Here is a 27,553-nt window from a genome sequence, read left to right on the forward strand (position 1 = left end):
ATTTGATTTCATTTTCACTTTTTGCTATGATTTTAAGTCATTTTAGTAGGACAATGTTGAATAAAGTTTAAAATTAGGGTACGAATGGGTTGTTAGATTTTTTATTTATTTAATGTTAAGAATTCTTATTGAATTTGGTGTAGTATTAATTTTAAGGTTTATAGTATTTCTAGGGAATTAGGATTTATATGATTTACGAGTAGGGTTTAATTATTTGTATTGTTATGATTTTATTTTATTTTTGTTTTATTAGTGTGTTCATTAAGCCGAGAGGCTTGCTACAATGGAAGCAATCTTCAATATAAACATTTTCCATTTTGAAAAAAATTGATGTTCATTTACATGTCATAATTTTTTTTGAAAAATAGATTAAATATAATTATAATTAAAACCATGAAAATTATGGAAGTAAAAATAAGGTAAATCAAGAGTTTTGAATCATTTCTTCATGTCTCTTAGACTCACATAAATATGTGATGATGAAAATTATAGGATTATCAAAATAGACACCTCCAGAAAGATATTTCTTCACTTATTATATATATATATATATATCTCGAATTATTATTATATATATATAAAAGCTAGTTTAATATATGTTAGTTTAGGGTTATGTTTAATTGATAGTTAACTCTAGAGAAAGGTTTCATTTGAGTGACACTTTCCCCATAAACTTTTGTCCCCTTTAATTACCTCCTATCTTTACTTCTTGTCCTCACCTCTCTTCCTTCCCCAATCCCCATGCCTATCTACTTGGAAGCATAATAACCACTTACAAGATAGAGGATTTGAAGCATAACAACCACTTGCAAAATAGAGGATTTTGTTGTTTCATTTTTATTTAAAGAAATGCCAAAGAAAACTACTAAAATTATTAAGGAGGCCTTGGTTTCTCATGGAAGAACATTGAAAAAATAAAAAATGAGGACAAGGCCAAATCTAAATCTCTAGATCAAAATTGCCTAATAATTGGAAAAATATCAAAACTGTGAAAAGCTTGGAGAAAGTGCAAGAAGGCGAACAAAAACAAAAGTAAAACTTTATTTATTTATTTTTTAAGACCAAACATATTAGGAGTGGCTCCTCTAGATCCTGGAAGCTAGGTTATATGATATTGACAATCTCCTAAGAAAGAAAGACAAAGCGGTCAGTTCTAACAATGTGATTCAAGAGTGAGAATAACCCTTATATTTCTCTCTGTATAATGTTGATAGAAATGTTGGAGACATTAACATTGATATCATTAAGAAAACCAATTCCCATAAGTGTTCATTGGTTGTTTGAGGCTGTAGACCTCTATTTTAGCTTTTGATTGGTGTTTAGGTCTTTTACGATTAGTGTCTATTTACTTCTTTGATAGGATTATGGTTCATGTGAAACTAGTTTTCTTTTGATTAAAAATATGAATTCCTAAGAAGTCTTCTTATGTCATTTATTATCATGATTATTATCCATTATTTAATTTATGCTATTTGATTAAGAAAATAGTAACAATTATTTAACATTAAGAGGCTACCAACCTAAATTAACATTTCCTTCCATCCATTTACTATTTAAATAATTTTAATATGCCATTCAACATCATGATTGGTATCCATTATTTATTATATCTTATTTAATTAATAAGATGGAAGAAAATGCAATTAAAATCTAAAATAGAAAATGTCAACTCATGTATTTCCTTATTTTTAGGGAGCCTTGGTCTTCTCTTACTCTATTTATTCCTAGAAGTAGGTTTAGAATAACATATTTATTCAAATAATAATCATATGTCATTCACCATCATCATTTTATCAATTATTTATGTTATCTTTTCTAATTTGTTAAAGGGAAAATAATAATTTGTTTAAAATATTGAACCTCCTAACAACCCAAAGAAACTCCCATGTACTTTCATACTTTTACTAGCCTTGGTCATCCCTTATCATTTGTCTCTATTCATTCCTATAAGTAGTTTTGACATAAGATATTTTTTAAAGTGATTATAATATATCACTTACCATGAATACTATATTCATTGATTATTGTATCTTATTTAATTAATTAATTTAAAATAATAAATCTATCAACCTATATGGAAAGATATGGCATGTGTATTATGCATATGGGACACCAGACAGAGTGCAATGGTTTGAGGCCCACAGGGGAACATTGTATGGAGCTGCATGGTGGAAATGGCTCTACGCTACAAGGAAGTGGTGTGCTATCTTAACAAGAAGTAAAGATAAATAAGGCCATCCTTGACTATAAAGATGACTACTATCCTATAACTTCCTTTGCATTGGGAGTGGGGAAATAGGAGATTTATTAAGAGTAAATTTTTGTGGAGTGTAGATAGTTTATGTGGGCGTAGTATTTATTTTTTTGGATGTTTATATAATATACAAGTCTCGACAGCTTTGCTTTCACCAAATGCTGAGGACGGTGTCGACCAATAATTATCCAATCTGTTCATTTAACTCTATGGTTAAATGCGTCTGAAGATTTGGATGTGATAACGATTGACCTCAAAAAAAAAAAAAAAAAGTATGTGTGCACTTGTGAGATCTTCATTTGGTGGGCTGCCTAATCATTGGATTTTGATAGCCCATTATCATTCTTTTTCACCGCCCTTATTTTTCACCACCCTTGTTGGTGTTCTTTGCGTAAGCTGTAAGCTGTCTTTTCAATTTAATGAATAAATAAAATGATGGTCCAATTTTATGAATGGTTGGGTTCCTTTTAACATTGAAGATCCAGTTGAAATAGGCACATATATATTATTTTTAAATTGCATCTTCACAAATTGTTTTGGGATAGTTTGGGTGAAAGTAAGGTTGTGGGATTCTGGAAGCCATTTTAAACATGCATTTTTCTTTAACTGATGATTTTTCAACTACTTTTGTGTTGAGAAACCCTAATGCTATTGCTTCAAGAACACTAAATTTGAAATCTGTGGATGCGGTTTGGCATCATGAAACACTTCAAGATTCATGTGGGTTTTATAGATCTACGATTATTATAGATGGGAATTTTTTTTTATATTTTTAAATGCTCAAACCCTAATACTAACTGAAGATATTCTAGCATTTTCTTGTTGGATTTGTTAAATGGAATTCGGCCCATAGTCATCTTAATGGTCTCAAAATTGCTTCTAAACTTATCGATGATCATATGGATAATTTGCCTAATCTTGATAATCGAAAGAATGTTAGGCTCAAAGATAATCCATTGATTATCTCCTAAGAAGAATTTGATTAATTTGGTTGGAGCTAGTGTTAACGTTAATATCTTAAACAATTGATTTGTTATATGTTGTTATGAGGACTACTACTTCACTATTATTCAAACAAACATTGGGATTTTCAGTTTCCATTGGTTCAACAGAATTCTCCATCTTCAAAAATTATATTTGATTTGATCTCTACAGATAAATCTAATGGTGGATTCAATATAAGAAAACAATATTGGAATGTACATTGAGCTCTATAGGACTTCCTTCCTTCTTACTATTACCCGGTAATACTTTACCTCTATAGTACATGTGGCTTGTATAAAGGTAATTCCCTTTCTGTTTCTTTAAAAGACATTACATAATATCCAGTGAGGAAGAAAAGAAAAGTGGTGGATAAAGATGTTGAGAAGATGCATCCTCTTAGGTGTAGCTCTATGTGATTAAGAATAAGCCTTTGTAATATCCTTTCTTCTGGATTAAGAATTGAATGTTGGAACATACCACAAATTGTTAATACAATAGGAAAATGTGTTAAAAACATATTAGAATTATTGAACTAATTAAGTAATAGTACTACCCCATGTAACCCTTCCTATACTTTTTGAAGAAACTCTTCTCAAATCACCTAACCCTCTACTGAGAATTGATCTCAATAGGCAATTTTCATATAAAGAGTATTGTCTTCCATAGGCCACTAATGACACTACCTGGAAGAGATATTCCATCTATATATTCATATATATTCCATCTCCTTTAAATTTTTATTATTTTATAAATGTAATCTCTAATTTTAGTTAGTTTTGCAATGCTTACATAGACGCATAAAAGTTTACAACCTTGTAATTGTTTTTTTTTAAGGTTCACTGATTTATCAAAAACTTTGTAATAGTTATCCTAAAAAATAACCTTATAATTTTTTTCTACATGTTGCCCAAAATTTAAAAAGTAATGATGTAACTAGGGCACATGCAAAGTGTCAAGAATATAAGTAATTTCTCCTTGCTTAGTTTTTGTTGCAAGGGTAGCTTTCCCAAAAAATCAACCTCTTTATCTTCACCAAATTTGACTTGACTTCTTACATATGCATCTAATTAGAAAAAGAGATCAGATTTACCTATCATATTATTTGAGTACCCACTATCAAGAACTCACATGTCCTTCTGAGGTTCTTTTTCCAAATTGCATGTGAAGAACATAGAGTGCTTTGCATCTTCAAGAGACTCTTCAGTAATATAGTTGGCTCTTGACTTATTCAAATTTTATTTTTCTTTCTACATTTAGATTCTTAGTGTCCATAACTTTCACAATATATGTATTGGATGCTTCTTCAATCCTTAAGGGGCTACATATTTGGCTTCAATTTTGACTGAATATTTGAAGGCTTACACTAGATTCTTTGTTGAAAGTTGCATGCACTCTTCATCTGATTGCAAAGAACCTATCAACTCTTCAATTTTAAAGGTTCATTGACTATGACCACTCGATAAAATTTGGAGGAAGATATCTCAAAATATTCATTAAAATTTTTTGTTCTTTGATAGTTTCACCTTGATGTTTAAGATGATTGCTAATAGTTTTAGCACTCATAATAAACTCAAGAGTGGACTCTACTTCTTTGATCCATAAATTTTCAAAATCTCTTTGAATGGTTTAAAGTCTCACCAATCTTATCTTGTCAAATCCTTGGTATGCAGTTTGAAGGGCCTTCCATGCATCCTTAGACATTTTCATGCCACCTATATAGGGGAAAATAGACATATCCAGTGTAGTTTGAGTGATAAAAAGAGCTTTATTGTCCTTCTTGTCTTCTTTCAATTGATTTTGTTGAGCTTGTGTTAATGCATTTAAAGAAATTTTGTCTACATGATCTATGTATCCTCCTTCTACTAATTCCAAAATATTTTGAGATAATAGTAAGGTCTTCATCTTGATACTCCAATATTCATAATTGTCTACAGAAAACAGTGGAGGATGGAATGGAAAACTCCCACTATTTGCAATTCTAAAATATCTTGGAGAGAACCACTACCCGACCTGCAAGAGAAAATAAATTCTACAATGTTCTTTGATATCAATTAAAGATGTAGAAAATAAAAGCTCTTATGATATACTAATAAAATAAGAGAAACAAGGATTGAAATAAAACTTTGTTTTTATTAATTGTATATCAATTTTGAAATTAAAGAGTACATTATAAAGAAAAACTAAAAATCTTAATCTTGAATGTTGATCAAGGAAGATAGTTAAAAATACAATAAGAAAAATATAGTTTTGGATATTATGCAAACTACTTAAAAAATAATTAAAACCGATACCTATGAAGCTAACTACAACATGCAATTTTATTAAGCATGAAATAATTAAAACAATCTAAATAAAAATAAAATTATGTGAATGATGCAGTGGAACTAGAGCTCCATTTAGAATGCATCCAATGCATGACCAATGGATGCCTTCATGAGTGGAAAGTGCAGAGTCATGAGGTGAAGGTAGTAGTGCATGCCTTCAATCTTTGGCTACATAAACAATGGGAATGAGACCAAGCTTATTTCTCAAGGTTGTAAAAATGGATGTAATGAGATATTTGGTGAAGATATCAAAAACTTGCTTAGAAGTAGGGATAAACTGTAACTCCACTATATGATCCTAAACCAAATCTTGAATGAAATGATGGCAGATTTCAATGTGCTTTGATCTTGCATGAAACACAAGATGATTGGTCATTGCAATGGCACTACTCTTATCACAAAACATGGTTGTAGGATATTCTTGAACCAAATGCAAATCTTCCAAAAACTCCAAAACTAGTTGATTTTTTATCATTTTCTTGACTAGCCCAATTAGAATATTTATAACCAACCATCTCAAAATTGTCATTGGTAGAATAATGAATACCAAAATTTTTTCTACCACTTACACATTCCTTAAGATTATTTTTGTAGCTCACCGAAAAGACTCATGTGGATCTTGCATGAACTAAGAGATGAGGCTTAATTAATACATAATATCAAGACTCATTGTAGTAAGGTAGATTAGGCTTCCAACCAAACTTTTGTATAATGTAGGATCAACATAGGGACTTGGATCATCCTTGGTTAAATTTTCACCATGGGCTTTTGGATTTGCAACTATCATGCATGACATCATTCTAAACCACTTGAATAAATCAAAAACATACTTGGTTTGAAAAATGGATATACCATTAGGTTGTTGTTGTACCTCTACCCCAAAATAATAATGTATAAGTCCTAGATTTGACATCTCAAATGCTTGTTTCATTTTTTCTTTGAATTTCTCCATGAGGGATGTGCTATTACTTGTAAAAATGAGATCACCTACATAAAGAAAAAAGATTAGAATATCGTGACCAACATGTTGGATATAGAGGGTTGGCTCTCAAGGACCCAACCAAGCAAGAATCTCCTAAGATACTAGCATTAGTACTTCAATGCCACCTTAATTGTTATTACCTTGTTCTCCTTCTCCATCTTGACATTCCTCTTCATGGTGTTCTTCTCCACGGTTATTACTACGAGTACGACCTGGACCACTAGGTCTATGTGCAAGAGGCATCACTATGGAAGCAACAAGATAAGGTCAAAAAAATAAGTCACAAGCATAAAAGTCATAGAAAGATATCAAAATAATAACTAGTAACTAACAATACATATACAAAAAACAAAACCATAGTGGAAGCATAATATAGAGATCCCAATATTCCAACATGGGCTCTGATACCAGATGTAATGCCCTACCCAGAGATCCTTGGAACAAGGATAAATATAAGCCAAGATAAATTTAAATAAAAATAAAAATGGATGCACATGACATACAACATACGAGGATCACAAAGATCTCAATGGAAGACTAAATAAACATCTAAAAACCAATGGATCTTCAAATGCTACTACTAACCAAAATGACTAACCAGAGAAGGACACAAACAATTTTGAATTTGAAAACATACCGAATTTAAAATGAAATTCCAAGGTATTTGAGAACACCATAAAGGGTATCCAAAACACCTTTGGAAAACCTCTAGTCAAACCAAAAAGTGTCCACTATTTGCCCGAATAGGTTTTTTCCAAAACCTAGGCGACACTTTAAATCAACATGGTACGCTACTTTCTAGTATCATATGACCTTTCTAATGAAGGCATGCAATACAATCAAGGTTTGGGTGACACTTCTCAAGAAGGAATTCAATACTTTACAAGTATCATATGACCTTTTTCCAAGAGGTCTGCAATACAATAGAGTGTCACATGATAGAGTTTACAAGAGCATGCAATACTTTCCTATATCATACGATTCTTCTCCTTTGAGCATGAAATACTTTAATATATTGCCCAATGCTAATGCATGGTTGCCTAGTGAAAGAAATAATTACTCTAAGGACCAAAATGAGGGATAAAACAAGAAATAAAACCTCCACACTGGGGACCAACTTATGCACTGAGTCTCTTTGGCATTCCTAGCAAGTATGCAGATCTCTTGGAGAAGATCTAGTAAAACTTTCTTTGGTAAGGATTAGAAGACAATGAGAGGTTTCTCTCAGTGGCAAGGGACAATGTGTGCCTCCCAAAATATAATGGAGGATTGGGGATTAGGAAATTGAAACCTTTGAACAAATCTCTATAAGCTAAAGAAATTTGGAGAATCTTTTCTATCAAGGGAGACTGGTTGGATATCTTGGGAGACAAATACCTCTGAAGACCTTGAATTAGGAACTTTCTCTTTAGAGAGTCAATTCCCAATGGATACAATATATGGAATGCAATTCTTAGCACTAGAGAGACAACTAACAATAGGGAAAAATGGAGTGTTCGAAATGGAAAGGACACCCTTTTCTGGTAGGAGGATTGGATGACCGACATGCCTCTTATCAACATTCTTGATTATAAGAGATGGACCTAAATTTGCATCCAAAGGTTTGGTAGATTTGTTAGTAATTGTAGACAAAGAAATGGTTGGAGGGATATTGCTCTAATTTTAGGGAATCTTAAACCTCTAATGACTATTCTTCACTCAATGGTTTTGAATGATGATCATGACCAACTTGTATGGGAGAAGACTTCAGATAGTATCTATTTGGTGGCTTTGGGATACCAAGCTATTATGAGGCAAGATTCAAGAGTGGACTAGGCTAAGGCTTGCTTCCTTGGTCTTATCCCTAAGATCAATATTTTCTTTTGGCTTTTACTCTAGAACAAGATCATGACAATTGACAATCTAAGTAAAAGGGGTTTGCTTATTCCTAATAGATGTGTCCTTTTCAAAAACTACGCTAAGTCAATAGATCACATATTTATACATTGCTCCTTCACCAGAGAAGTTTGGTCCTTTTTTAGTCAAACTTTTGGGTTGAGTTGGCATGCTACTATCTTGACTATTGAGTTCTTTAGGTAGTGGGATAACTCATGGCAGGGATCAGGGCTCCAAGCTCTTAATAAATGGGCTTTGCCTCAATTTGGATGGGGTATTTGGAAGGAACGCAATAACCATATCTTTAGGGATGCTAGCCTTCCTACTAAAATTGTGTGTAGTAAAATTCAAAATGCCCTTTTGGAAAATTATATGTTTATTAAAGGATCTAACCCTTCACTGGTGAAACTGGTAGTAGTAATGATACTTAGATAAGAAGAAAGGAGTGTCACTTGTCTTTACCCCTCAAAGGTTGGCACAAAGCCAACTTTGATAGTAGTGGCCAAAGGTAACCTAGAAGTAGCGAGATGTGGAGGGGTGATCATAAGTAGTCATGGGATTGGTATTGTGGTAGTTACTTTTCCCTAGGACACCAAGTTAATCATTATGTGGAGGCATGTACTACCCTCCAAACAACTAAGTTGGCAAAAGAGGTAGGAGTCAAAAGCCTATGGTTGGAGGGGGATTCAAATAATACTATAAAATGCCTAAGGGGTGAACATCCTCTGTCATGGACTATTAAGAATATGATGGAGGAAATGAAAAATATCTTACTAATAAGATAGTTAGGAGGGACATGTCACATAGATGGCCTAGTGGTGAGGGGTTTCTAGTGACCGCTAAAATTTAAATTAAGATTGAGAGAATCCAGGGAAGGACATGCAATATAAAGTGTAATTATGGAAGTTAATGCTATCAAACAAACTATTAAATGCTAAAAGCTTGGCATAGGTTGATTTAGAGGTATCATAATTGGGGGTCTTTGTGGCACATTTTATGGGCAATTTTTATGGACAAGTACAATTTTTGTGAGCAAAACTAGTTCTCGACTCATAGTGCCTGAAGCACACAAGGTTTTTCTTTTTCTTTCTACAACATTATGGTTATAGAGAGGCACCATAGAGAGCTAGAGGGAGAAATGGAAGAGGAGATCAAAGGTGTGGGAGAAGTTGAGGGAAGGTGACATCTCATCTTTCATTGAAAAACTTCATGGCTGGGATCTAAAGATAACTAACCTTATTCTTAAGTTGTGGAAAGATTGGAAGGTGAAGTCTGATGGTGTTGACTTCTAGTTCAATGAAGGGGTCATCATCGAGGTCATTGACTCTCCTAATAAAGGCATTTAATTCTACAGGGATAAGAAAATATCCCTAAATGTGGTGGACTTTGCAAAGGACACCAAGGAGATGAAGGAATTAGTGAAGATTGGTGCCTACTATGAACCTGCTTCAATCAAGAAACTATGGAGGTTTTTCTTAAGGGTGATTATAGCCTACATTAGGCTTGATACAAGGTTTGATAGGATTCAAACCCACCATTTTGTTATCCTAAACCACTTCAGGTATGGAACAAAATCCTCCATCCCCCTCTACCTATTTTCTCTGGAAATAAGAGTGTCATCAATTTTAAGAAGAAAATATCTGCTAATCTTGCCTTCTATGAGGGTTTTCTATTACTCTTATATGAACATTTTAAATCTCAAACCCATAGAATGGTTGTTTCCTAGAAGGAAGATTCTTTAGAGGAAATAGAGAGCTCTTACCTCCCTTTGGATACAGAGGATAGTATAAGTCTTCACTCAGATGACGAAGAGGAGGTGGCCAAAATCATGAAGGATATGGAAAGGAAGAAGAAAAAGAATCTTGGGAAAGGTATAGAGAGAAAGACAAAGCATGAGGTAAATTTAGAGGAGGATTACAATGATGAGGAAGAGGGGATGGACGCAGATAAGGAGGGAAATGTGAAAGAGGTTGGCATTAGTAAGGCTCAAGTAAGCAAGAAGGATGACAACCCAATAAAAAGGAGAAGGGGTGGTGGGAAGGAAGCTAAGAAGGCACTTGGTAAGGGTAAGGAGATCAATATCAAAGCTTAGAAAGAGAGGAAAGAGGAAGATGGTTTGACTAAGACCACTGTTACTCTTGATGCCAAGGGAAGAAAAACTTCATGGAGGAACTTTCATGCTAGCACTACCAAAATGGTTTTGGTTAGAGAGCATATCCATCTAGAGGTTTTGGAGAGAAGTGATGGAAAAATTTAGTTGGAGGAGCTCATAGACCTGACTTTGGTGATCCTAAGAAACAACATGAGGGAAATGGGGATCAACCTCCTAAACAATTCCTGCAATAGTTTGGTGGACAATTTTTGGTCCATTGAATAGATTTTACATGAAATCAAAGAGATTAAGTTTAGGATCTAGAGGCAAGAAAGGCCGAAAGGGGGGGACGGGAATGCTAGAATTAGCCAACTAGATTCTTAGGTGTCTAAGATTGAAAAAAGAGTGGAAAGGATGGAGAGCTCTGTTCATAGCTTAACTAACTGGAGCCTCAACATTATAAAATGACTTAATGATAATATCATTCCATTGCACTCAATGATGGAGAATAGCAGAAAGGGGAAGGAGGAAAAGAACAAAGAGGAAACTAGGGTGGCTGATGATGCAAATTCTTTGTAGGTTGAGAGCTTGAACAAAAGAAAGAGTCAGAAAAGAGGAATAGGAAAGAGGAGGTTTCTCTAGATGATAGTCAACCAAAGACTAATGAGGTGGAGGCCATGGGAGAGTTGGAGCTCAAGAATACAGAGCTGGTCAAAGAAATGGTGCCCTGATTGGTGCTCTTGGTTTTTTATCTATTCCCTAGCTTTTGGCTATCTATATTTTGTCTACTTCTGATGGTTGGGTATGGCCTATTGGTTTTTCTTTTCTTTGATACTAGACTTGAACTTTTAGTAGTTTTTTGTTGTTAACTAGTGGGTTTTAGGAACCCTTGTAAAAAACTTGTTTTACTTAATAAAAAAAATACATCTAGCCATTTCAATAATGGTCATATGATTTCAAGTTTTACTGCACCATTTTTTTGTGGCATATAATTAAATGAGAATGAAAGCATTGTTCACACATTCCTTCCCATTATTAGTTCTAAGAATCTTAAGTTTAAAACTAGATTACCTTTCAACATATAAATGAAATTCAAAAAAATAAATCAAGAACTTGATCCTTTCTATGCAAAATATAGATCCAATTTCTCCTTCAAAAATCATCAACAAAAGCAAGTGCATACCATGAACCTTGGATGGAGTTATTCTCCATCGGGCCCAAAAGGTCACTATGGACTTGGAATGACTTATGAATTGCCCTCCATGATTTAATGCTTGGAAAGGGTTCCTTATGTATCTTATCACTCATATGACTTGTACAAATAATTTTAGAAGGAATAATTTGAGGCAATACATGAACCATATTTTCTTTTTGCATCAAATTAATATAATCAAAATTTAAATTGCCAACTCTTTCATGTCATATATTGAAATCAATAGAGGTATGCAAAGAATACCTTGAACTAGAAAATTCATAAAATTTAAATAAATTATCATGATCTAATTAAGAATTAGCCAGAACTTGATTAATTTGATGATCAATCACATAACACATGTCCTTGTATAATTCAACTTTATAGTCTTTATATAGCTTTACAATGAAACTAAGATTAGTTTTCAAATCAAGAACATAAAGAACATCATGCAATTTACCATTAGGAACACTTACATCACATACACCTTCAAATTTACAAGTATGATTATAAGCTAATTGAATTGGAATGTTAGCCAAACTAGGTTGTAAAGAATCAAACACTTCCTTATGAGAAGTAACATATTGAGAAGCACCACTATCCACAATCCATTTTAATGGCCTAGAAATATTATAACTACAAGTGAAAGCATGATGAGAATTAGAACCATTAGAATTACCTTTTTAATGATTTGATTTTTGATGGTGATTATTGTTGTTCATGGTTTTTCTATCATTTTTCTTTTTGAAATAATTATTAACAACATGACCATCTTTGCCACAATAAGTACAACGAGGTTTGGAATTTGAATGATTCCTTTGATTATTATTATGATAATTGGAACTACTATATAATGATGATTATTATTATGCTTGACATTATCTTTATTATGTGAATGGTTAGAATTATTATGGTCATGATTATGATTATTATTATTTGATCAAAAGTTATTATTTGAATTCCTAGATATAAACAAATGTTTACTTGACTTAAGGGTACCAAATTAAATTATTTTAGCTTCTTCTTGATGCAATAAGTTTTGAAAAATACCATAAGTCAATTGAGAAGATAAATTAGGAATAGCAAGCTAAAAATTAATATTAGTTATGAATTGATGAAATTGTCTAGGAAGACATTTTTAAAGAATAATATGAATCAAATAAATATGACATAGGGAGTGATGAAAAACTAGGGCCAAAGGCTCACCGAGCTATTCACACCACCTGAACAGAGTCAAAACAACGGAAATAATAACGAATATAAACAACATGAGAGATAGAGGAAATAAAAGCCTTCATTCATATACTCATCCAAAGATCAATTACATGCCTAGGTATAAGGCTTTTTGTGTTACAACCAGCTATCAATTCATTTATAATCTTTGATGATCAAACTTTTCATTCTCTCTCTCTCTCTCTCTCTCTCTCTCTCTCTCTCTCTCTCTCTCTCTCTCTCTCTCTCTCTCTCTCTCTCTCTAAGTTACCCCTTAAGACTCTAACCAAAGTCTCTTAAATAGATGCATGGTCACAAGTTGGCCTCTTGCAAATGCAACTAAATGAATTCTCATATTAAATGTTAGGCTAAGCCACAAGTCGGCTCACAATAGATATCTAACATTAAATTAAATGCAAAGGTTAGCCACAATAGGAAACTACATGTAGAAAACTTGACAAACAAAGACTTAATGAAATACTAAAACTCAACATCCAAATGAACTTGACAACCAGACGAACTCAACATCCAAATGAACTCAACAACCACATGAACTTGGCATCCAAAGGATGGATCAGAAAACAAAGAACACTTGACAACCAAAGACACTTGGAAACAATTGAGAACTCGACATCAACTAGGATGCTTGACATGCACTAAACACTCAACAACAACTGAGAACTCGTCAATGCAAGACATTGCAACTTGATAGAAACTAAGAAAACTGAAAACATGTAGGATAGCAGTGTAACCTAGGATGCTCTTGCATTAGACAACTAGGGTAGAAATAAATGATTCTCCTAAATCATGCAAGTGTCACAATTTGAGCTAAATCCAACTTAGATTGATAAATATATGTAGCATTTTCACTAGATCTGTTTCTCCATTTTACCAAATACTCATAGTAGTCTTTTCCTCTTATGCTCTTACCCACTCTCTGCTCTAGTATCTATTCAACTTCTTCAATATTCTTCTTAGGATAATCATTTGATACATCCACTTCATCTTTTGACTCATGATATTTGTATAAACTAGCAACATTGAATATATGAGATATATCCATATTATCAAGTAACTCAACATCATAAGCATTTCCACTGTCAAACTTCTTCAAGATCTTACATGGTCCAAACTTCTTCATTTTTAGATTACTATATGTTCCAACAGGAAATCTTCATTTCTTCAAATGAACCATTAGCTCATCACCAACTTCAAAAACCTGACGTCTTCTAGACTTATCAACATTCTCCTTATACTTCTAATTACTTTTTTCCATACTCAATTTTACTTCATTATGCAAAGACTCCATTAAAATCAACAAATTCTTCCCCTACAACACTTCTCTTTTCTTCACTACCAACATTCTTCAAATCTGATACTCCTTTAGGCTGCATTCCTGTAACAATCTCAAAAGATTTTTTTCTTGTACTCCTATTCATAGAATTATTATAAGAAAAATTAGCTTGTGCTAATACCATCTCCCAATTACATGACTTATCTCTAACTAAACATCTCAAAAAATTAGCCATGCTTCTATTCACAACCTCTACCTATCCATCTGTCTATGGATGGAATGTAGAAGTAAACTTCAAATTAGCACCAATCTTCTTCCACAAAGTCTTCCAAAAATAACCAACAAACTTACTATCTCTATTAGAAATAATACTTCTTGGTAATCCATGCAATCTAATAATCTCTTTGAAGAAAAGTTCAACAACATTATCAGCATCTAATGTCTTCTTACAAGGTATGAAATGAGCCACCTTAGAGAATCTATCCAAAACAAAAAATATAGAATCATACCCCTTCACTATTTTAGATAATCCAAGAACAAAATTCATACTAATGTCACTCCAAGGTTTCTCAAGAACACTAATAGGTATATAAAAACCAGTATTCTAAATTACTTCTTTTTCAGCTTGACAAATTCGACAACTCCTTATAGATTTTTAAATATCCTTATACATTTGAGGCTAGTAATACTTATCCTTCAATAGAATCAATGTCTTATCAATTCCAAAATGTCCAGCCAATACATCACTATGTTTTTTCTTAATCAAATTAATTCTCATGGAACTTCTAGGGATACACAACTAAATCCCTTTGAACAACATACCTTCTTGAATGAAATATTCATCATACTTACTTATGTGATATGTTAGATTTGGTGCTTTGCACTCTCTCCATGCCTCAGAAAAATCATGAGTAGTATCATACAACTCCTTCATTTTATCAAAACTAGGAACTTCAACCTTCATCTCAATCAATAAAGAATGTCTCCTACTCAATGCATCAACAACTCTATTAGTAACTCCACTTTTATTCTTGATTGTAAATGCAAAACTTTGCAAGTACTCAACCCATTTCATATGTCTGATTTATTTTCTATTGACTTCCCAAGTATATAACACAAACTCCTTAAGAATCAAATAATGTCTCCACTTCTTCAATACTTAAAAAATAACATTAAATTCTTGATCATACAAAAAATATTTCCTTTTAGCATCATTCAACTTCTCACTAAAGAAAGGAAAGCAATAGGTTCACCTTCTTGACACAATACAACTCCTATTGCACTACCACTTGTATCACATTCAACTTCAAATTCCTTATCAGCTCCATGCATCCACTTGAATTCCTTTTTATCTCCTCCCATTGTCTCAGTCATATCATTACAAATAGAACTGAAATTCCTTATAAACTTTCAGTAAAAACTATCCAAACCATGAAACGATCTTACCTCACCCACATTCTTAGGTATAGGCCATTCCAAAATTTCATTAACCTTCTCAGGATCCATCTTCAAACCATCAATTGAAATCACAAATCCTAAATACACAATCTCTTCTTGCATAAAAGAACTCTTCTTCGAATTAATCATCAACTTCTCCTCTTTCAATCTCTACAATACTTGTCTAAAATGCTCAATATGTTCTTCCTTAGTCTTACTAAATATCAGAACATCATCGAAATAAATAATCACAAACTTACCCAAGAATCTTGTTAGGCCTTCATTCATTAATCTCATGAAAATACTAGGTGCATTAGTCAAACCAAAAGACATAACCAACCATTCATACAAACCATCTTTTGCCTTGAAAAAAGTCTTCCACTCATCACCTTCTCTAATTTTGATCTGATATAGCCACTCTTCAAATCAATCTTGGTAAAATACTTTGCTCCACTCAAACAATCCCCTATGTCATCCATCCTCGACATAGGAAACCTATATTTTATTGTGATCTTGTTAATAGCTCTAGAATCAGTACACATTCTCCATTCTCCATTCTTCTTAGGTGCTAATACAAAAACTACAATACATGGACTCAAGCTTTCTTTGATCAAACCTTTCTACAACAATTCATGCACTTGTTTGTTAAGTTCTTCATTCTCTATAGGTGTCAATCTATATGGTGCTTTGTTCAGAAAACTAGCTCTAGGAATCAGATCCATACAATGAATTATACTTCTCATTGGAGATAAACCATTAGGTATATCTTCTACAACAATATTCTTGTATTCACTTAGCAAATTTTTAATTTGTGCTAGTACTTGACTTCTGTCAATTTTTGCTACTTGGTCACCATTGTTTTTTGTCACTCAGTTGCTACTAGCACAATTTGGCTTTCTAGGAATTATAGCAAAATATACTTGGTTCTTCTTCATTTCATTTATAAATTGTTTCCTATTAACCATGCAAATTCTCATAGCAGAACAATTAACCTCATCTAGACTTTCAATCAAAGGCAACAATATTTTATTTTTCTCATTCACCTAAACGGTATATTGATTTAATCTTCCATCATGTATATCATATCTATCATATTTCCAAGGTCTACCTAGCAAAATATGACAATAATCCATAGGCATAATATCACAGAAAACTTCATCAAAATAATGTCCAATCTTGAACTTCACAATACATTGCTTACTTACCAATATCTTGTGCTCATCCTTGTTCCATGACACATGATAGGGTTTAGGATGTTTCAACCTCTACAATTGCAACTTTGTAACCAACTCTTTTGATGCCAAATTTGTAGGACTTCCACTATCAATGATTACCTTACAACATTTTCTAGCCAACTTACATTTGGTTTTGAAAAGACTTCTTTTAAGGATAGGTTCCTCATCACTTCCATTATTACATAAGGTTCTTCTCACCATTATATTTTCTCCAACCTTAGGTCCACTTGGTGAACCCTCACTACCTCCTTGAATCACAATATTTCTATTACCTTGTCTACTTTAGAGGATCTACATTCAAAGGATCTATGCGCTTCTTTACCACATCTGAAATGATTACCATGAAAACTACCTCTAGAATAAGAATTACCTCTTCCTTAGTAAGAACTAGTACCTCCTCGGTAAGAATCACCACATTTCCATTCAGTCTTGCCTTTATCATCATTATTCCATTCAAATTTCTCTTATCTTGCATTAAGCTATTAGATTTGCCACCTTCTCCATAAGATCTAACTTAGCCTCTCTAAAATTTACCACCTCTACCTCTTTGTCTTTGCTCATGCTTCTTTGTCAAGATCTCATTAGCTTTCAAAGCATATTCATATGCTTCCTCCACACTTTCCAATTTCAAGAAACTTATCTCATCTTGAATCCTAGGTCTCAATCCATTTATCTACATTACAATTTTCCAAACATCATCATCCACATGTCTAGATCTGATGTCCAATCTATAGAATTCCTTAGTATACTCCTTCACATTTATGTCCCTTTGTCTCAAAATTTGCATCTTTCTCAACAAGCTAACTTGGTAATCAATAGAAAGGAATTTTTTCTTCACCTTGTTCACCATCTTTTTCCATGTCTTGATCTTTTCCTTTCCTCTCCTTTGTTTATCAATTTGCAAATGCTCCCACCACAGTGAGGCATGTCCTTTCAATCTTGTAACTACAATCTTCACTATCCTATTATCATGAGTGTTCTCATAGTCAAAGAGCTTCTCCATTTCATATATCCAATCTAACTCAACACTGGTATCCAATTTTCCATCATAGGGAACAACTTCTACAACATGCTTTGAATTTTCCCTAGATAATACTCTCAACAACCTTGCCTCATCTTGATCTTCTTCAAGTTTTTGATTAGGGTTTGGTGCTACTGCTTCATGATTACTTACATAATCAAGATGTGATCCTCTCCTTTGAGTGGTCTCTACAATATCTAATCTGGCTACAAGTTATCTCAATGTGTCCAATATTACATTATCAACATTTCCTCTACCTTGAACCATTTTTAAATTAGGTTCCTACAAGATTGTAACCCTCTGCAAGTTGTAGGTCAAATCCTTAGATCTTCTACCCCACAAAAAAATTCACTTAGGGTTCTACACAATCCAATCTCCACAAGGACGAACCTCTGCTCTGATACCACTTGACATATGGAGGGATGAAGAACTAGGGCCAAAGGTTCATCCAATTATTCGCACCACCTGTATAGAGTCAACACAGTGAAAATAATGATGAATACAAATAACATGGAAGACAGAGGAAATAAAAGCCTTCACTCATATATTCATCCATAGATCAATTACATGCCCATCTATAAGGCCTTCTAGGTTACGACCACATATCAATTCATTTACAATCTTTGATGATCAAACTTCACAGTCTACTTCTCTCTCTCTCTCTCTCTCTCTCTCTCTCTCTCTCTCTCTCTCTCTCTCTCTCTCTCTCTCTCTCTCTCTCTAAGTTACCCCTTAAGACTCTAACCAAAGTCTCTTAAATACTTGCACAACCACAAGTTGGCCTATTACAAATACAACTAAATAAAATCTCATATTAAATCCTAGGCTAAGCCACAAGTTGGCTCATAGCAGATATCTAACAGTAAATTAAATGCAAATTTTGGTCTCAATGGGAAACCATACATAAATAACTTCAATAAAAAACACGAAATACTAACACTCGACATCCAAACATCCAAACAAACTCAACAACCACATGAACTCAACATCCATAGGATGACTTGACAACCAAAGAACACTCACCGACCAAAGACACTCAGTAGCAACTGAGAACTTGACATCGACCAAGAAGCTTGGCATTCACTAAATGCTTGACAACCATCGAGAACTCAACAATGCTAGACATTGCAATTTGAAAAAAACTATGAAAACTGAAAACATGCAGGATAGTAGTGGAATCAAGGATGCTCTTTCTTTAGAATATCAACAAATTCAACATGTAAATCAATCAAATGACTTTTAAGAGCATTAAATTTTAAAATAAAATCATCCATATATTTGACGTCCGTATATCTAAGATCTTCAAGTTGATCCTACAATTGCATTTTGTGGGATTCATCCACACTATCATAAGTAGTTTGCAAAATTGTCCATGCTTCATGAGATTTAGAACAACTTGCAATTAAAACATATGAATCAAGAATAATTGAAATGCCAATCAAACCTAAAGCTTCTTTTTTTTTAGTTTTCCAAGCATCTTTTTCATCTTGGGTGGTGGTTGCAATAGGCTCAACAAAAGCATCGGTTGTAACATCTAACATGTGTTTAAAATAGAAAATAAAGGAAATATGTGGTTTCCATGAATGATAATTAGAACTATTAAGTTTAATTTCTAGAATTAAAATTGACATGATCAAAGAAACAAGCTAATCTCCCTTTGATTAAAATAATGATGAAAGATTAATATAATTGAATAGAAAAACTCCCATTACATAAATGTATATAAGTAAAAAAATTCTATAATCAATTAAATCTTTTAAAAAGTTCAAAATTTGATAAAGAAATTATAAAATTAATTCTATTTAAATATCTTTGATCTCATATAAGCATTTTTCCTTTTACAATGATTGTCAAATTTGTATTGAATTATTATTATTAACCAAAATTAAATATTTTATTATAATTTGTAAAAAAAAGGCTTTATTTTCAAATTATGAAATTTTTTTTTAAATAAGTTTAAAATGTTGAAAAAAAAAAAAAAACTTACCTTTATAAATATTAATATTTAAAATTTTTAGAAAATGAATCTATGTTTCTAAAAAACCTTGGTTAATTATAAAATAAATGACCTTGGCTTAAAGAAAGTCAAGTTGTATAAAAATAATATGATCTCATGAATGTTAAGAGGAAAAGAAGAGAACCAAGTGGGATAAAGTTAAAAGGAGAATATAAAAGTGGAGGAGGTTTGAAAAACTAAAATTAGACTTGACGAAATAATGGAGTGATTAAAGTAATGCAAAGAATGGAATATAATTATAGTTAGTGCAAGGAGAAAGGAAAAGTTAATCAAGAGATTATTATGATGGAAGAATGACCACTATTCATAAAGATAATGGACATTAAAAAGAAAAACTAGAAAAGTGGATATGAATTAACATATGAACACCTAAGATAGAACACACAAAGTTTATGGATTAACATATGAAGATTGGGATGTGTAGGAAAGAGAATGCACAATGACAAGAGGAGTACATGATAGGAGAATGCACAATGACTAGAGAATGCACAATAAAATATATGCCATAAACATCTCTCAAATAGAAGATAATGGAACACAAACAGATGGAGAGAGAAATGATCTCAAGAATGACAGAGTAAATAGAGGTATTAAACAAAAATATGTTGAAGTAGAGCCTAGGATGGGAGAATAGTGTTATAGCTCTTGATCAGGTCCATTATTCTTGATCTTGTTATATCAAGTTGTAATGTTCATAATAAGCATTAGTTTATCAAATGATATTTATTTCTTTTTATTTATGATTTAAAGATAAAAGTTTTATTCTTATAATATCATATAAGAATATATTAAATAGTCATTTATAATGATGTTAAGAAATACCTTAAAAATCATTAATGAGATTGATATTGAACATTAACCCTAAAATGATATATTCATCTATCTATTATCTACTCAATTATAATGTATATGAGAAAGATCTTTATATCTTCATTGGCTTACATCATCATACTCATAAGGTATGTCAGCATGGGTATGTTTAGGGTCTAATCAGAGGAGTGCCTTGGGTTATGTTTCTTATCGTATCTTTGATGCCCAATGTTTATATTATGTTAGATCAAGGCTTTTCTTGTTATGTCATGGAATCCATTGGCCCACCTAGTATGTGAATAGTTTCACATAATATATTGCTAGCATGGTTATGCATGGGCTCAGATCTACGTGGACTTTATGGTACAATGTTGACCAATAGTGATCTTTTGTACGATTTTATTATCCATGGTTTTCCATTCATGATGATATTAATATTCTTTTTATTTATGCCAAATTGGTCCATATAACATAAACTAATCTTTTTCTTCCATCATGGAATCCATGTAGGACACATTGATAGGTCTCTGTGGATTATATTTTCAAGGTGAAGGTAAATATGCTTTGACTATATTTGGTATCTTTCATATGCATGGCTATGACCATGTATATCTATTCCCCCCATCAATGAAGGGATATGTATACCTAAGTAAATGGGCCGTGACCCCTAGGGCATTATTTTTTGAATGGAACGAACATGTCCAAGTAATTTTGGATTACTATATAATTCATTTACAAACTTATAAATGATTATGTATAATAAATAGATTTTATTTATCAATGGTGGATTGATAATCATTAAATAGGCTAGTTATAGCTATGTATTATTCTTGTTTATTTTAATTTTTAATTTTTATAAATGATATTTTGTATCTTGATAATAATAATTTATTTAATTAATAATTGTAATATTCAATCATTTAGTGAATTGTTAATAATTATATTTATTTTCAAGCTCTAGGATTAGGATATTACAAAGATTAGTTTGACAGAGTAAGAAAAGCTCAAACAAAAACAAAATCTACGAACAAAGGTACAAAGAAGAAATAAAGGATACAACATATATTATTTTAAAGTTTGAATTAAAATTGATTTTGGTCAAGAGAGGAATTTTTTTTTTAATAGAGATATATTACATACTTAACAAAGAATTGATATTAGTCTATTACAAACCTTTAAGGTCAAGACTCTATTCTTATTTTTAACGAACACACAAAGCTAGAATTTTCAAGATTTGAATTAAACTCTAAATAGTATAAGCATATTAACTCTTTCAAAAGTATATAAGAAAATTTGATAAAGATATTTTATAGATATGAACTAGTAATCTGTAAGGTTAGAGGTTAGTAATAGAGTAATATTTTGAAACTTGCAATAGCAATTGTTAGTATAATAACAAGAATATATTTTGTGACAAAACACCTGCCATAATAGATCTAAGTTCCTCTAGTTTTGGTGGCTAGCCTTCCGAAAAAAGAGGAAAAAAGAAAGAAAGAAGATAAACCTCTAGTAGAAAGCCTTCTAAAGGGGGTTAGATCTAAAATAATAGATAAAACAATAAAATTTGCACACACAAAGAGTTAGAATGAGCTAAAGCCACAAAAAATGTATTCTCTAAAAAAGAATGTCTCCAAATAAGCTGAGCTCCAATTAATGACAACCTTCAACACTAAAACTCAAAACAAAGATTAGTAACCAAGTTTATTTGCCATGTAAGAAAAGAAAATGAGAACAAGAAAAATGAAATCAATCCAAGTTAGTTGAGTTAGAAGAAATGTTAGCATGAAATAAACAACTTCCAAGAGCATACACTAAAGTGGAGCAATAAGGAGACAGAGGATTTAAAAGGGGAAAGCAAAGAAAATTCATTGTGATTATTAAAAATGAAGGAAAAATCCTAGAGAGAGAGAGAGAGCGATAGAGAGAGAGAGATAGATAGAGAGAGAGAGAGAGAGAGAGAGAGAGAGAGAGAGAGAGAGAGAGAGAGAGAGAGAGAGGTGGAGCAAAATGGCTCATTACAATAACATCAATGTGATGTGTAAAGAAGAATGCAAAAGAAACATCTCTTTTATGGAGACAAGAAAGGAGTTGCATGTGTAACTCCAATTTATATGAATGACACATTCATAATAAGTGTGTGTAGAGTGTCAAGATCATCTTAAGGAGGAAAAACTAATTTCCTTTATAAAATGAATTATAGAATGAGTTATCCTCACATGTGGACTAGAGGACAAGTAAATGACATGTCCTCCACATGTGTACAAGAGGACAAGCTACATCTATGGATCCTTGAAATATCCAAAATTCAATACATCCAAGGGAAGATTAATATTTCTAACAAAAATCAAAATGTATGTTGTTCTGGTCAATGAGGCTCCTATTGGGTTCTTTTCTGTGGGTATAGGCCTAAGACAAGGGGACCCCTTATCCTCCTATATTTTTATTTTTGGTTGAGGTTTTTGGTAGGAGTCTTTCCACACTCAATGATGGACAAGCTCTCAAATATATTAAAGATGTTCCTACCCTTCCCTCCTCTACTTACCAACAATTTTTGGATGACACTGTCATGGTTGGGGTAGCCCAGAAGAGGGAAGCTAAAAGGTGGAAGACTCTTCTAAATGAATATGCTACTCTTTCAGGATAGAAAATTAATCTTTAAAAAGTTACATGCTATTTCTTTTAATACCAATATTTCTTTGCAAGTTGCTATATCAATTATCCTGAATTGTCACATATACTCTATTCTGGGCATCTACCTTGGTCTCCATTTTGGTCATAATAATACTTCCTTACCCTTTTGAAACAATATTTTTGAGAGATTCTAGAAAAAAAACTTTTTGGTCGGAAAGGAAAACTACTCAATCAAGGGTGAAAACTTCAACTCCTTAAGGTCTGCATGCAAAGCATCCTTTCGTACTTTATGTCTATGGAAGTTATTCCAATCAAAGTTTTTGAATCCTTGAAATAAATACAAATAACTTTTTTTGTGTATTGGTATTGAGGACAAAAGTAAAATGTCTCTGGTTAAATGGGAAATGGTTTGTAAACCCCTATCTCAAGGTGGTGTCATAATAATAACTCAAGGAAATGAATAGAGCCCTCATTTCTAAGATACGTTGGGTATTTTACTAATGGGAAACAAATAATGGGACAAAATATTGCAGGCCATGTATATGCCCTGATCCCCTACTAGTTCTATCTTGGAGAAAAACAATTTTACTAGTTGCTCCTTCCTCTGGAAAGATATAAACAAAACAAAAAATATCCTAAGAAAGGGAAGTACAAAAATCATAGGTAATGGTACCAATTCCCTTTTCTAGTTAGAGATGTGGAAAAAATATAGACAATTAAAGGATGTCTTTATTAATAGCCCGATGCAAGACTGGTTAAAAAGAACTTTAGGAGAGAAAGTTGGAGACTATTTGATTTAGGAAGATGGAAGAACTAGTTGGATGGAACTAATAAATCATTGGGAGTGACATAAGGAAATGAGGATAGTATCTAATGTTAGTAAATAAGAAGTTGATGAATTGATTATCCTACTTTCAAGTCTCCATCTCTTCATTTCCACCTTTGAAGATATATGCATTTCGAGGTATTTTGGTAATGGCTCCTCTATTAAAACAACCTACCACTCCCAAATTTTACATGAAGAAAGGGACCCTAGGTGGAATATTAACTAGATTCCTTAGATCCTCCCTAAAATCAATTACTTCTAGTGGGTTTTGATCCATGAAAAAATTCTCACCCTTGACAACCTCTCTAATGGGGGTTCTACCTAATTAATAGATCCATTTTATGTGAAAATGAAGAAGAAAATATAGACCACCTTTTTTGAACTTCTCCTTTTCCTTTGACCTATAGAGTGTTTTGTTTTAATCTCTTCAATCCAAATGGGTTATGCCTAAATTCATTAAGGATTTTTTTTTCACTTCATCCTACTCTCCTTTTTCACATCCTACTATGCCAAATATTTGGCTTTAAATCCTCACTACGATTTCTTGGAAACTATGGAAAGAAAGAAATAATAGAACATTTAGGGAGGAGATTAAATCTACTATTGATTTTTTTCACATGGTTAAGAGATTAGTCAGAGATAGTGTCAATGTTGCTTCTTTCCCTAAATGCACTAATTTCCCCTCCCTTTGTGAAACCAAAATCAGACAAAATTGGCATATCAATCAGAACCTCACAAATCTAATTTGGTTGAATATATGGAGAAAATAAATACCTAAATTGGTGGAAATGTGATACCCTATGAAAGGCCAACCCTGTTAAAAGTTACAATACACACTATTAAATATGACCCTATTAAAGGATTTCAATCACCCTATTAGAAGTGAGCCTTGTTAGAGGACTTTAGGCCATTCACTTGGAATACCACCTGGTTAAAGGATTTACAAATGAATATTAGCTCAACCTTAATCCAAAGGATTTACTCTAGGCTAATACAATTGCTAAAGAGTAATAGTAGAGTTTTGAACTTACAACTTTTCTTGTAGATTACAGATCTCTATTTAGTCCTCAATTCTGATAGCTTGTTTACCCTTCACACATTCATCTCCTTAAGCCTTCTTTCTTAACATGCCATTATAGACTCTTATTTTAGGTCACTTGATGAAGAAAAACCATTACCTCCTTCTATTCCTTAGGTTTTCACACATCACAACTTTGCTTCATGACCAGACATTCCTATAAATAAGAAATTCATATATCTTTTGCTCATTCTCCATTTTCCAAATTAGGGTTTAGATGGATTAACTAGGATATCTCATATCTCTTCTAAAAACTTCTCCTAGAATCCAATTTGAATTTTCCTAAAAATGGTTTACCTCAAATTCTATGCCACTAGTTCATCATCCTTATCTTCCACCTAGTTCACAAAATTCAAGAAAACAAACTTGTCGGCTCAGATTCAGTGAATCTTTGATCTTTAAAATAATGCAGTAACTCAGCATTATCAACCTTCTGATGCTTGACACATACTATGTTACTCGGCATCAACTTATAAAATCATTCAATATCAACTAAAGTTTACTAATGCTCGACATCCACTAGAATTTTCTTTCACTCAGCTCCAACTAACTTTTTACTTGGCTTGCACTACCTTTGATCAACACCTGCTATCCACTCAATCAAGCTTGGCAAAAAAACTTTGTGTAACTTGTTCTTCTAAACTTTCTTAGTGTAGCCAACATTTGTAACCCTAAGTAGATTATCAATACATAATGTCATCACCATCTTAACTGATCCTTGTACTTCATTACATAATCATAACTCAACCTTTCCTCTAGGTTCTTTTGTTACATCTTATTGATCAAATCCTCTTCATCAATCAACTAAGTGATAGTACTTGAATCTTATAAGTACTTGTCTTACCAGGAAAAAGCTGGTTTGACATTAGTGACAAAACAATGATTGAAACACATAGTCTTCTTCAACAATCTCCTTCTTTCAATAATATCTTTCAACAATGATCTTTTCAATCAGATCTAAATAGGAGAAATGTTTCTAGGTTTTGCAAAAGATATTGGCATCAATTCTAATATCTATGTTGAAGGGTTGGCAATGTGATAGGGTATCAAGTCCCTTTGGGAGCTAAGGAATAAAAAAATAATTTTGGAAGCTGACCCAAAACTTATAGTTCATATCCTCTCTAATAGAGCTAAAAGTCTTTAGAGAATTCTTAGTTTGATGGAAGACTACAAATGCAGGTTATCTATATTTATTGAAGTCAAGATCAAATGTACTCAAAGAGAAGGGAATAATACTATAGACTTCCTTGGTAACTAGGGTTTGGGATGCCCAGAAAGGAAACTAATTAATGCAGTTAATTTCCAAAAACAACTCAAAATTATTATAATTAATGATAAAAATGGAAATGTTTAAGGTGCCAATCAAAGAAGTGAGTTCTTATTAATTCATTCTAAATATCACTAAAATATTATTTCTTTTGGCTCAAGGTAACTTTAAAATTCAAAAGGACATCACTATGACGAAAGTTTCAACTATTGATAGGGAATGAAAATGATCCAAAATTGAGAAAGTTATTACTAGAAAGAGGAGAAGAAATTTTAATTATAGTAGAATATCTAAAGTTATTTTGGTGGCCAATATCAACATTCAAAACTTCAAATTTAATGACATCATTAAAGCTTACTCTATCCTTTCTTTTAACGATAAGATATGAGGAGGATTTCATAGATATAAGGAAGGAAAAATGTATGAAGAATTATGAAACATTACCAATTATTCATTACTAGCCAAATGTGCTAAAAATTCTAGTGAGAATCATACTAGATCTACTAAAATTGAGGATCTTTAACTAACAGGAAAGGTTTTATTACGATATTATTTCAATCATGAGTTTTTTAGGCTAAAATAATTGAGAGACTTCAGTATTCTCAAAATTTCCCCATTCTTTGTATGTAGAAAAATAAATCCATCTGTGGAAAGTATATGAAGTTCTGAAGTTTCTCAAAATTCCATTACTGTGGAAGATAATCAAGCTATTTAGGAAGTGCTCTTGGAGTTGGGTAAAGTTAAAATTATGGGAGGGCCATTGAAAAAAGTTCAATCAAGGGACAATACGGAATTGAAAAAAAATCAATAGATATGGAAGTACTTTTAGAATGTGGAGCTAACTAGTTTCATTGAAGCCATGAGGGGCTTCAATGAAGAACTTTCTTCAAGGTTTGCCAACTCTTGGCATTAGGGCATGGTGACTATTGGCAGCATTGAGTTTACAGTTATGCTAGAGCTAATTGTGGGGGCCATTAGTTTGAGATGTGAAGGTCATCGAGTCAAAAGGAAAAACTAGGGCA

The sequence above is a fragment of the Cupressus sempervirens genome, chromosome 4 (genome assembly GCF_028749045.1).
Source record: "Cupressus sempervirens isolate cs-2001-9-10 chromosome 4, ASM2874904v1, whole genome shotgun sequence".
NCBI lineage: Eukaryota > Viridiplantae > Streptophyta > Pinopsida > Cupressales > Cupressaceae > Cupressus > Cupressus sempervirens.